Here is a 12,695-nt window from a genome sequence, read left to right as displayed (position 1 = left end):
ACTGATGAGCACATATAATTACTTTTAAACAGAACAAACTCTCAAGAAACAGAAGTGGTCTCAGAAAGATTAACGTTGATGTGTCCATTACAGAGAAAATGGTGCTAATCTCTTCTCTTAGGAGTCAGTGAAGTACTTGAAATTCAAATAACACTTTTTGTAATGTATTTATTGTCTAAATTATTGCCTTAAAATACACACATTTTATTTTAGATGATTTCTATTTCCACAGAAAAGGGTGTCATATTAAAAACAGAACAAACCAAAAACAAACAAAAAACAAAAAAACAAAAAAAACACCACATAGTCTGGTTAACTTCTAAATAAAAAGTAGTTGTGGGCAGCCCGGGTGGCTCTGCGGTTTAGCACCACCTTCAGCCCAGGGCCTGATCCTGGAGACCCAGGTTTGAGTCCCACGTCAGGCTCCCTGCATGGAGCCTGCTTCTCCCTCTGCCTGTGTCTCTGCCTCTCTCTCTCTCTCTCTCTCTCTCTCTGGTCTCATGAATAAATAAATAAAATCTTTTTAATTAATTAATTAAAATATTTTTATTTATTTAATTAATTTATTTAAAAAGTAGTACTACTTTTGTAGTGTGTGTGTGTGCGTGTGTGTGTTTGTGTGCAGATATAAAACTAAAACTAAGCCATTCAAGTGAAATTTCAGTATTGGGATACTCTTGCAATGATTATTAGATTTTCCTCAGAGTAAATAAGTCAAGTTAATCTATAAAATGTCCTATTACCCCTATATACTTTTGTTTTAAACAGAATTCAACATAGTTATCTCTCCTTTATCATAAATGATTTTAAAATAATAATGAGTACCATAAAAATCAGTATTAAATTAAGGACTCTAGAGACTTAAACAAATATTTTATCTTCCACACTGTAGTTAGAGATATTATACTACTCTTCCTTACATATTGTGCATTTTATTAAACCTTTTCTGGTTCCCAGATAAGAATGGGGGGGTGACTTTCAAGAACAAATTAAAATTGCTACATAAATGAAGTAAATACTAATTACAACACTCAGCTATTCAAAGACAGGAGGACAATTAAAACATCAAAATAGTGTCTACTTAAAGATTATTTTAATAATTGCTATTTATTTGACAGACTAGCATAACCTGTGTACTGCCTAGTGATAACGGTGAGACATTAAATAGGAAAAAATATGTCATATCAATGAAACTAATTGAAAGTGAATAGATGGAAAATTTTAATTAACTTTGTGAACTAGCTTTGTCTCTGTCAATTACCAAAATTACACAATTGAAACACGGACAAAAATCTGTATTCAAGTTCAGACAAGAGAGCTGTGAAACAATTCCTTGATGGGCTGGGGGAAAATCATTTCAATTGTAAATGAAACCAATAAGTAAATGGAATTAATAGAAACACAGAAAAATGAAGCAAAAAGCATATATGGGATACTAGGGAAATCATAAAAGTAGATTGGATCACACCCTGTAAGTACTTATTAGTAAAAGAACACCAGCAGGCTGAGTGGCAACTCAACTCCTCTCTTTTGTGTTTGTAGACCTGTGAAATATCATCGTTGTTGAAATGCAATGACTGTAATGCACTGATCTACTTGACTTTGTCATTTTCATTTTTTTAAAAAAGTGTTGGTCACAGAAATAGTGAAGATATTTAATAAAATCTAAATATTTATAAAATGAAAATGTATCTCAACTATTTTTTTGCCTCTTGTACTGTGTGAAGATAGAATATACATTATCTTTAAATGGCATTTTCTTAAAATCAATTGGAAAAAATATTAATAAAAACACTCACTTCACAAAATTTTCTCAAGTTTCCAAAATAGAAGAGCTTGAAGGTGTGTTTTATTGATGAGATATGATAAGGGTGGTGTTTTAATTTATTTTAGTATTTTTAAGAATTTCAAATTGATTTCACAAATGTACATATTTAACAACTTGTTGGGGTCTACTATGAATGAGACACCATCCTAGGCACAAAAATCAAAGAATAAAAAATTTTGAGCTGGTAAAGAAGACTGTGATTATTGAGATTTTTTTTATTTTATTTATTTTTATTTATTTATTTTTTTTGATTATCAAGATATTAGGAAAAAAGCTTTATTTACTGTACTAAAGCCAAATGAAAAGCGATGGCCACGTGGCACAATTTTGGATATTTTAAACTTTGCGTAAAAAAGAAAACATGACTGATAATCAGTCTTGTATGTGTGTGTGGTAAGGAGCAGGCTTTGGGCATCTTGTCTGACATTTGCTATCCCTGATCTATTCAATCCCCTTCCTACTACAGGTAATGACACCAACAGCTAAACAGTTAAATTGGCCAAGGTCACAAATCCAACTAATGTTAGAAAAAGTCCTAGAATGGAGGTTTCCTGATGGTCACAAATATAACAAATGATATATTATATACAAATACACCTTATACCTTATATGTCTATAGGAAACCTATACCACACCTAGTGTTTTACCATAAGCCAAAGAGAGACAGACACTCCAAGAATTTATTATTGCTATCTTTTAAATAGTGATAAAAATAGATTAAATGATGTGGGTGGCTCAACAGTTGAGTGTCTGCCTCTGGCTCAGAGTGTGTTCCCAGGATCCTGGGATCAAGTCCCACATCAGGCTTCCGGCAGGGAGCCTCCTTTTCTCTCTGCCGATGTTTCTGCCTCTCTCTGTGTGTTTCTCATGAATAAATAAACTCTTAAGAAAATAAGTTTGATGAATATCAGCAAAACATACTAGCAGCTAATATGAAATACATTGTTATCATAATACTGTATACCCTAACTTTAAGTCGGCCTGGTCTTCAAGTGTAATTAATGACAGACAACTCTATGTTGTGCTCTGAGGGGCAACCAGAACAACTACTACTTCAAATAACTCTCCTTTTACTAGGTGTCATGGTGTCTAAAATGCCAGTCCTTTCTTTGGGTCTTCAAGACTTTTTGATGGTTTATTTACAGTACTTCTTAATATGCAAATACACTTGGCTGAGATACCATACTTGGAAGAGTCCTCTTCTTTTATAATTAGCTAATTTAGTTATGAGCACCTCCTATGATTGTATATAGTTAGGATGAGATACTAGATTGAGGGTGGGGGGTGGGGGCGAGGTGTGGCATCTTCTGGAATAGGGATGGGGAAATGCAATAAAATTGAAGACAAACTACTGAGTTCATAATTCTCTTCTATTGCAATGGAAAATTTCTTTTTTAAAGAAATTACCATGTCAGAAACTTGAAGTTAGTTTTTGCACTCACACTGCAGGTTTGACCATTGATCTAATTCAGTAACTTCTTACCAGTACACTAATTAGGTTTTGAGGATTTTCAAAATAATTCTGAATAAACCATATATGATACACATAAAAATTGATTCTGGAGTAATTATCTGGCATTTAACTGGGTTGGTACCTCCGTAAACAATTGTAAAGCTAAGCACTCATTCAGTCCCCTGCAAAACAGAAGATTTGACGTTACCTGTTATGGAAGCTAATTCGAAAGATCATATTCTAAAGGAAAAGGAAATTCAAAGGCTCAAATAGTTAAATTTGACGTTGAATATACTTCTTATCTCAGGTGCTTACTGCAATGACAGGGAATGTTCCACTGGGTTTCAGTCCAGACTAGAGGGCCTTGATTGATCAGGGAAGTCTGCATACAAATGTATTACATACAGAACCTGGTGTAGACATTTCACTTTCCTAACGCATGCAAACAGATCAAGTTCAAACACAATTCTTGAAGAGACTCCAAAAGAAGGACATCTTGTGTCAAAAAAGGTGTTCCATTTTGAAGTTAATTTTTCTAATAGAACTTCTTTTCTTTTTCCCTGAAATGTTCAACTTTTTAAAATAAAGTTTTTCTTGTGCTTTCTTTCCTTCCTGAATATTTTCATTTAAAATATCATTGTGGGGATCCCTGGGTGGCGCAGCGGGTTTGGCGCCTGCCTTTGGCCCAGGGCGCGATCCTGGAGACCCAGGATCGAATCCCACATCAGGCTCCCGGTGCATGGAGCCTGCTTCTCCCTCTGCCTATGTCTTTGCCTCTCTTTCTCCCTGTGACTAGCATAAATAAATAAAAAATTAAAAAAAAAAAAATAAAATAAAATAAAATAAAATATCATTGTGTAGTGTCTCATTCTTAAAACAGAAACATTATATCCATAATGTGTAGGTATCCTTTACTTTCTGTTTTTGCTTTTTGAAAGTTCACCTTAACAATTATTTATTATTTTACTTTTATATCTAAGATGAATTTTTACAGCAGGAATATTAACAAAAAATTCTGGCATAAAAAGCATTTCAAACAATGCCTAATTATCTAAGGAGATACATCTTTATAATAATCTGAAAATTCCTCAGTGACTAATACAGTCCTATCATTTCCTCCTTACTAACAGGAAGTATATAGAAAATTAAGTAAGAAGAAAAACTAGAATATTTATTTAAATGTATAGTGTTTGCCTCAGAAGTCTAATGTCTTCGAAATATTTTCTAGAAAAATATATTTCTTAGGTGCACATGTTCCTATAATTTTATTACTTGATTTCAAATGACTGCTGTTTGAAATCAATTTAAAATGCAGCTACTCTTAAACTGCTTAAACAGTTTTGTCATATTTCTAAAATCGATTTATGTTTCAAATGCCTAACTTGAAAGAATCTAAAAATAAGTGATATGGAAGGAAAATCCTTATAGATCAAATAAGAATTAGATATAATTTTAATGTTCCACAAATCACAATTTCAAAATAAGTAACGGTCAAAAACTGATGTCTGAGTGTTCCACGGAATACTTCCTAGTAGGGAGGAAAAGAGAACAATGTGTTCATAAACTGTATTCTGAAAACCCAGAAATGACTTTTTAACAGTCAATGTTATTAAGGCTCTCCAGCAATAGAATGCTCAAAAAAAAAAAAAAAAAAAAAAAAAAAGTCGTGAGAAAAATCCTCGTCTAATCGTGCTGCTGTTTCCGGGAAGCCGGAGGAGGGTCTGTGCGTGTCAGGCGACACCCTGGGCCTCCCGGCTTCGCCTGGCAGGAGACGGGCCGCGGGAGCAGCGGGGCCGCCGGACGACCACGAGCCGCGGGGAGCGACCTGCTGGGGGTCTGAGACCCGCTGGGGGCTCCGAGAGCGAGACACGGCTCGGGCTTCTGCTTCTGCTTCTGACAAGAGCGGTCACGTTTACTTTTGGACAGAAGCTCGAGGCGGGTGGTGGGGCAGAGGAGCGGAGCCTGATCATCTGTGACCGGACCTCCCCCCGGTGAGCCCAGTCCCGAGAGGCCGCCGGAGCCGCGGTCTGCAGAGCGGCCGGCGACCCTGGGACGGCTCCCGCTCCGGCTCCCGCTCCGGCTCCCGCTCCCGCTCCCGCTCCCGCTCCGGCTCCCGCTCCCGCTCCGGCTCCCGCTCCCGCTCCCGCTCCGGCTCCCGCTCCGGCTCCCGCTCCCGCTCCCGCTCCGGCTCCCGCTCCGGCTCCCGCTCCCGCTCCCGCTCCGGCTCCCGCTCCCGCTCCCGCTCCGGCTCCCGCTCCCGCTCCGGCTCCCGCTCCCGCTCCCGCTCCCGCTCCCGCTCCGGCTCCCGCTCCCGCTCCCGCTCCCGCTCCCGCTCCGGCTCCCGCTCCCGCTCCCGCTCCGGCTCCCGCTCCCGCTCCGGCTCCCGCTCCGGCTCCCGCTCCCGCTCCGGCTACCGCTCCCGCTCCGGCTCCCGCTCCCGCTCCCGCTCCCGCTCCCGCTCCGGCTCCCGCTCCCGCTCCCGCTCCCGCTCCCGCTCCGGCTCCCGCTCCCGCTCCCGCTCCGGCTCCCGCTCCCGCTCCGGCTCCCGCCTCCGGCTACGCTCCCGCTCCGGCCTACCCGCTCCCCGCTCCGGGCTCCCCCGCTCCCGATCCCGCTCCCGCTCCGGCTCCGTCCCGCTCCCGCTCCGGCTCCCGCTCCCGCTCCCGTCCCGCTCCGCGCTCCCGGCTCAGCTCCCGCTCCGGCTCCGCTCCCCGCTCCCCCGCTCCCGCTCCCGCCTCCCGGCTCCCGCTCACACGCTCCCCGTCCCCTGCTCCGGCCCCGCTCTCCCCCCTCTCACCTGCGCTCCCGCTTCCCGCTCCGGCTCCCGGCTCCCGCTCCGCTCCGGCTACCCGCTCGCTCCGCTCACGCTCCCGCTCCCCGCATCGGCTCGGCTCCCGCTCCCTGCTCCCGCTCCGGCTCCCGCTCCCAGCTCCCGCTCACCGCTCGCTCCGGTGCTCCCGCTCCCGCTCCCGCTCCCGCTCCCGCTCCGGCTCCGGCTCCCGCTCCCGCTCCCGCTCCGGCTCCCGCTCCGGCTCCCGCTCCCGCTCCCGCTCCCGCCCCCGCTCCCGCTCCGGCCCCGCTCCCGCTCCCGCTCCGGCTCCCGCTCCCGCTCCCGCTCCCGCTCCCGCTCCGGCTCCCGCTCCCGCTCCCGCTCCCGCTCCGGCTCCGGCTCCCGCTCCCGCTCCCGCTCCCGCTCCCCCCCGCCCCCCCGCCCGGCAGCCGCTGGGGCAGCCGCGGCTCCTGCGCAGCCGGACGCTCCGTCTCTGGCGTCATTTCCCTGTCCGGGGACGTCTGTTTGATGAAGAAACACTGATCATTTGTTGTTATGGGCCAAAAAGCGTCCTTCGTGATTCACAGCTGGAAGCCCTGACGCCCGGGGTGACAGAACTTCGAGACAGGGCATAGAGAGGTCATGAGGGTCAAGGAAGCCTTAGGGTGGGCCTGATCCAGCAGGACTTGTGTCCCAACGAGAAGAGGAAGAGCCACCAGGGGTCCCCCCACCATCCCATGCACAGAGGCAGCCATCCGCCACCCAAGGAGAGGGGCCCCATGGGACAGCGGGCGACCGGCGCCCTGACCTTGCACCACCAGGCTCCAGAACCCCGAGCAAAGAAAGTCTGTGCCATAAGCCACCGAGACTGTGGTGTCCTGTTATGCCCCCCACCCCCAGAAGACAAAACAGTGGTCCACTATTTGTCTTTTCCTGAATCTGGAATATCCAATAATTTAGTGTAAGTATTGGCAAAACTTGCAAGTCTTTTATTATCCAAAAATTGGGAAAAAAATCTTGGATAAACCTAACTTATTCGTTATTTAACAGTGTCTCCACATATGTTAAACATGATCCTTAAGAGGCTACATATGGGCAGCCCCGGTGGCCCAGCGGTTCAGCACCATCTTCGGTCCGGGGTGTGATCCTGGAGACTCGGAACGGAGCGGAGCCTGCTTCTCCCTCTGCCTGTATCTCTGAGACAGAGAGACAGAGACACAGGCAGAGGGAGAAGCAGGCTCCGTGCAGGGAGCCCGACGTGGGCCTCGATCCCAGTACGCCAGGATCATGACCTAGCTAAAGGCACACACTCAACCACTGAGCCACCCAGGTGCCCCAAAGCTATATTCTCAAAAGAGAAAAAAGAAAATACTAATGTGTCATTTGCATTGCTACAAAGGAACAAAAAAGTATTGTCAGATTTAGAAAGTACTTAAAGTAGTGAGCTCCTCTCCCTCCTCAAGATAGCAGACTCTACTGTATCTGAAGTACAGACAACTCCCCTCCCCCATTATTTAAACTGCATAAACTATAATTTTAGTAAATCAAGCAAAGAGCTAATCAAGTTTTGATTTGCTAATTACTTCTCAATTTGATTAGAGCTGGCAGCTAATCATCTCTGGATATTTAAAGTCAATCTTTCACTCATATTTGCAAATCAAGACTCAGTGTAAAACAAAATTGGGAATATAGCATAAAAGTTCTTTGTGTTATAACAAATAATTAATTTCTACTTGTTGCTACAGTTTTAACAATAAAGAAAAATTTTCTAGGATGTTTCAACAAGTTGAATTATGCATGCAGTGTACCATCCCATGCTGGAGAATGAAAAGAAGCCAGGTTTATACACTTTAGTGAAGCAGCCCACATTGAGCCAAGAAAGCTTACATGCTACATTAAGCAAGCACAATATAATTCAAAAATCACAATTTCATCTTTATGGTCAACAGCAGCTTGCAGAAGAAATGTCTGCCAGGAAAATGAACCATGAATGATCAATAATATAATTGTTTTTCCAATTGAAACCAATATTTTAAAACATTTAAAAATTATTAATACCCAAGACAATATCTCCTTGAAAAATATGCCAAGTTAGGAAAAAGAATGTCACAGTCATTTAAATTCAACAAGGGAGAACATTATGAGGAAACACACGGAAAAGAAAGTGAAGCAAGTAAGTTGGTTCTAATTTCAGGGGAAAAGGTCTTTCTCAGTCATTTCTCAGATACTATATTTAAATTGTACCATGTACCAAAGTTTCTTCTATCTTTGTCACTTTCTGCTCCTATCACAATTAAACAACTTGAACATTGCTTGACTGTCCTTAACTGAATAACAAATCATCTTTCTAGGAGGTATTTCATTATTACTACTGCTTCATTAATATTTCCAAGAGGTATCTTCACAAGTAAAGTTATATGAAACTTTGGACAATTATCTTGTAAAGTTAGGTTATTGGCGCAAATAACAGGCACTTGAATTTTCTCCTAAAATTTTTACCATCATAATTTAAATATTTTAATTCTTTCCCCACATTTACTCAAAATCAATAAAAAATGATGAGTGTTTTCCTCAATATCTTCTAAGACTTTCTATTCTATTTTTCCTCCTTGCTATCAGGTTAATATGTTTATTTACCTCCATTTTCAGTATTTTTATTTTATTTTATGTAATACTTTGACACTTTACCTTTTAATTTTAGTGGTAAACTAGTGACTCATAGTTATAGAGCTCAAATGGTATCTTTATTGTGTCTGAATTTGGGTTTATTCCATATTCTCTCTTGAATGAATTCACTAGTAAATATCCAGTTTAACCAGAAGTTAGAGCATAATACTAGACAATGCTTTGCATCAAAGTATGATGGGACATTCTCCATAGAACTCTGATAAACACTCACGATCAGTCTTCCATTAATCTTTGCCAAATGTATGAATGAGGATGGTTTTGTTTTTTGTTTTGTTTTGTTTTGTTTTGTTTTGTTTTGTTTTAATGTGCACATTTCCATCAGAGCTCTATGAAGTGGATTTTGAATTTTTCATCTGAGGGTCAAAGAGATGGAGCACTCCAAATTTGTACCAGGGACACACACCTCATTTATACCTATTCCTATAGTCCAGCCACTATAGGTAATGTACCAACCACTCAGAGGTTTAAAGAAAATATCATTTTTTAAATATTAGCTATAATTCTGCTAGATAATAACTCCAGACTTTTCCCTTTCTTAGCACTAGAATTTTTTGAGATTAACCTAAAACGAAGAGTGTAGCCTGCTTTGATCTGATTTTAGTCTTGTTAGAACATGTCAAGTTCTCATTATTACCTCTTTCACATGAAAACCATGTTATTAGGAAATTTATTCTGGAAGCCAACCTATTATGAAATTTTCTAACTGTAGTTCTATGTGTTTTTTGATGCTGGAGATGAGAGCATTGTGCAGAAAAGGGAATTTTATATAATGGATGGTTAACTGAACTGGAAAACCAATAGCATTTCCTAATACTAAGTTGTTTTTGTATTTTTTTTTTTTTTTAATGAAGAAGCAGCAAACAACCAAGGCTAGAAGTTGAAATGTCTTAATGCAATACATTAAAACGATAACATGTTTGTGACATTTAATGCTGTGGTGGAGTGTCTAATTTAAATTCTAAAATGCTCTAAGTTATAAAGCTAGGTTTTAGTAGCCTAATTCATTATTGGGACTCTGAGCATAGGCCAATAATGTCACCTCCTTGGTTGTCCTCTTCAAATGGTGTTTGATTTAGAATATAAGCATAATAGGGTATAGAGTTCAAACTGATTTTTTTTCCCAATAGTCAATTTTAACTAATTAATCCTCTAAGGTGCTACCAGAATTATCCTTTACCTAACTTGGGTAACCTCCACTGATATCTTGCTACCTTCAAGAAAAGAGCCAGATTTTTTTAGCATAATGTCTAAGCCCCTTCATAAGGTGGCCCCAATACTCTTTCCTGGCCTACTAGTCCTATGCTGCAGACACACCACATCTCTTGTTCTATAGAAATATCATAGTCTCTTATCCTTCTAGCCTCCATACCAATACATAAAGTACTGACCCCTTTTCTTCAGCTCTGGCAAGTAGCTGATTATGAATTAGGTACAACCTAGATGCAATTTCCTCTATATAAACAATGTTAATTTTTTCATAATATAATCTCTAATAAGCTTCAAAACCCACTATTTTGGGGTTTTGAATCTTATTATACAAAGGTTTGTGAGCTTGGGGCTACTTCATAAAGCAAATATTGCATTTCACTCATTCATTCAACAAACATTTGAGAAATTGTAATTGGTAGGGTATTATATTTGATAGTGCAAAAGAATATACAGAGCAATGGAGGGAAAACAGAGAAACAAACAGATGGCTACAATACCTAGTGATAAGTTCTAGTAGTGAAATGCACAGGGCACCATGGGAGCACACAGAAGAGACAAATAACTGAAAGGTAACATGGGAGGCATGGAGGAACAAGGCCCTTTAGGGGCAGCTAACACATTGCCTGGCACTTAGTAGGTGCTTATTAAAATGCTGTGAATTAGTAATAAATTAATAGACAAGAGTTAACCTCCATTTCTATTTTATACCAAATTCCTTTCTTTCTTAAGACTTTGAACTATACAGACATTTGGAGGTCAAGCAGAAAGATTCTCTTTTCAATATTTTATACTTCTTTTCAACAAGGAGTCTGCTTCTTCCTCTTATTCTGCCCCTCCTCCTGCTCATGATCTCTCTCTCTCTCTCTCAAATAAATAAATAAAATCATCAAAAAATGATTCCTAATGTCTTTTTATGTACTTTATGTATACATACCTGTAAGCTTCTGATACTATATTTTGAGATTAAAGAAAGAAAAAAGAGAACTTTCCTTTATTTATTTTTTTTAAAAGATTTTATTTATTTATTCATGATAGTCAGAGAGAGAGAGAGAGAGAGGCAGAGACACAGGCAGAGGGAGAAGCAGGCTCCATGCACCGGGAGCCTGACGTGGGATTCGATCCCGGGTCTCCAGGATCGCGCCCTGGGCCAAAGGCAGGCGCCAAACCGCTGCGCCACCCAGGGATCCCGAGAACTTTCCTTTAGAAAGAAAGTAAACTTCAGGGAGGGAAGATACATATGGAATACTTAGGGACTTAAAAGAAAACTTAGGAAACATCCAATAGTTCAAATTTTATCTATTAAGAAGTAACCTTCATAATGGATAAGGTAAAAAAAAAAGTTTGCAGTAAAAGTATTCTAGAATATTCTCTGTGTTAGGTATAGTACAAGTGTCTCTGATATGCAATAAATTTAAAAACTTGATGTTCTCTGGATTTCTTAAAATGTAACTTTCAAGTAGTTCCACTAAAGCATGAAAAGAGAATGTAAAGAAAAATAATGGCTATTGCTCTAAATATCATCACTTTGGCCAAGTAGCAAAAACATTCAATGTTTGAAAATATATTTTGAATGTTTCTATAGCCTTAGTTGTATCTATTTTGTGGAGATGGCTATTTGATAGAAGGACTTAAGAGATATATAAATGAATACTACAATTTTAGAATAAGTCCAGAATTAGAGTTAACTTTTTTTTTATAATACTTGTTCTATGTACTTTTAAATTCATGCATTGTATATAGTGAATTATAGCTTTCCCTTCAAACTGAAATCTTCCAAAGAATATTTTCCCTAGCTTGAGAGTTCAAGAAACATCTCTAATATCTACATATTCAACTAATAGATAATAGTGATATTTGTAAATTATCAATTACTAAACAGTTTTTAATTGTTAGTGAAATTCCTTAAGGAAACTTATTGTTTCAAATAGTCTTTCCTCTCTCTCTCTCTCTCTCTCTCTGGTCATAGGAGTTTCTCTGTAGAAATGTTATTTACAAGATTATATTTTTCCTTGTTCCTATATAGGATCAAGAGAATATAGGACAAAATGCAGGGCTGTGGGCAGTGGAAAACATTGGTACCTTTGTTTAGTCTTGATTCTGTTGGGCTAGGAGCTTTGTTCTGGACTTGCTTTCAAGTACAGATTTATGATAAATACTTCTTCCTTCATATGTTAATTTTCTTTTAGGGATGCAGTGTTCAAGAGAAAGGAAATGATGGGTTTGAAATTAGAAGGCATGCATGCATTTGAGTCCTGATATTGCATTTATTTACTAGGTGCTTGGGTAAGTTATAATCACTTTTGGAAATTCCATTATTTCTTCTGAAAAAATAAATTTAACAGCACTCTCTTCCTATCACTTTTATCAAAATTAAATGCAAAAGAAATTAATTCAAGACGTAGGACATAGTAATAAAAAAGTTATGAATCAAATTAACTAATAATTGTGATTAATATTAAGGTACCGTTTAGGCAAAGTGATTTAATATCAACATGAAAATTATCATGCATGTCTATTTCAGAAGATACACAACTTTTATACACACGTACATGTTTCAGTAAGGAGACTTTACATGATTACACATAATGGTCAAGTAATTTGGTACTGAAATGGTATCAAAAAGTGGAGAATTCAAGGTTAATGTTTAGGTCTCAGGAGAATTGTTGGTTATTTTGCCTATTATAGAAATTATGTAATTACAAGGTGGGGATCTTAATAGGACGTTTCATAAATGTACAAGAATGTGA

Source organism: Vulpes lagopus, chromosome 20 (assembly GCF_018345385.1).
Source record: "Vulpes lagopus strain Blue_001 chromosome 20, ASM1834538v1, whole genome shotgun sequence".
NCBI lineage: Eukaryota > Metazoa > Chordata > Mammalia > Carnivora > Canidae > Vulpes > Vulpes lagopus.
This window is presented reverse-complemented; position numbering follows the sequence as displayed.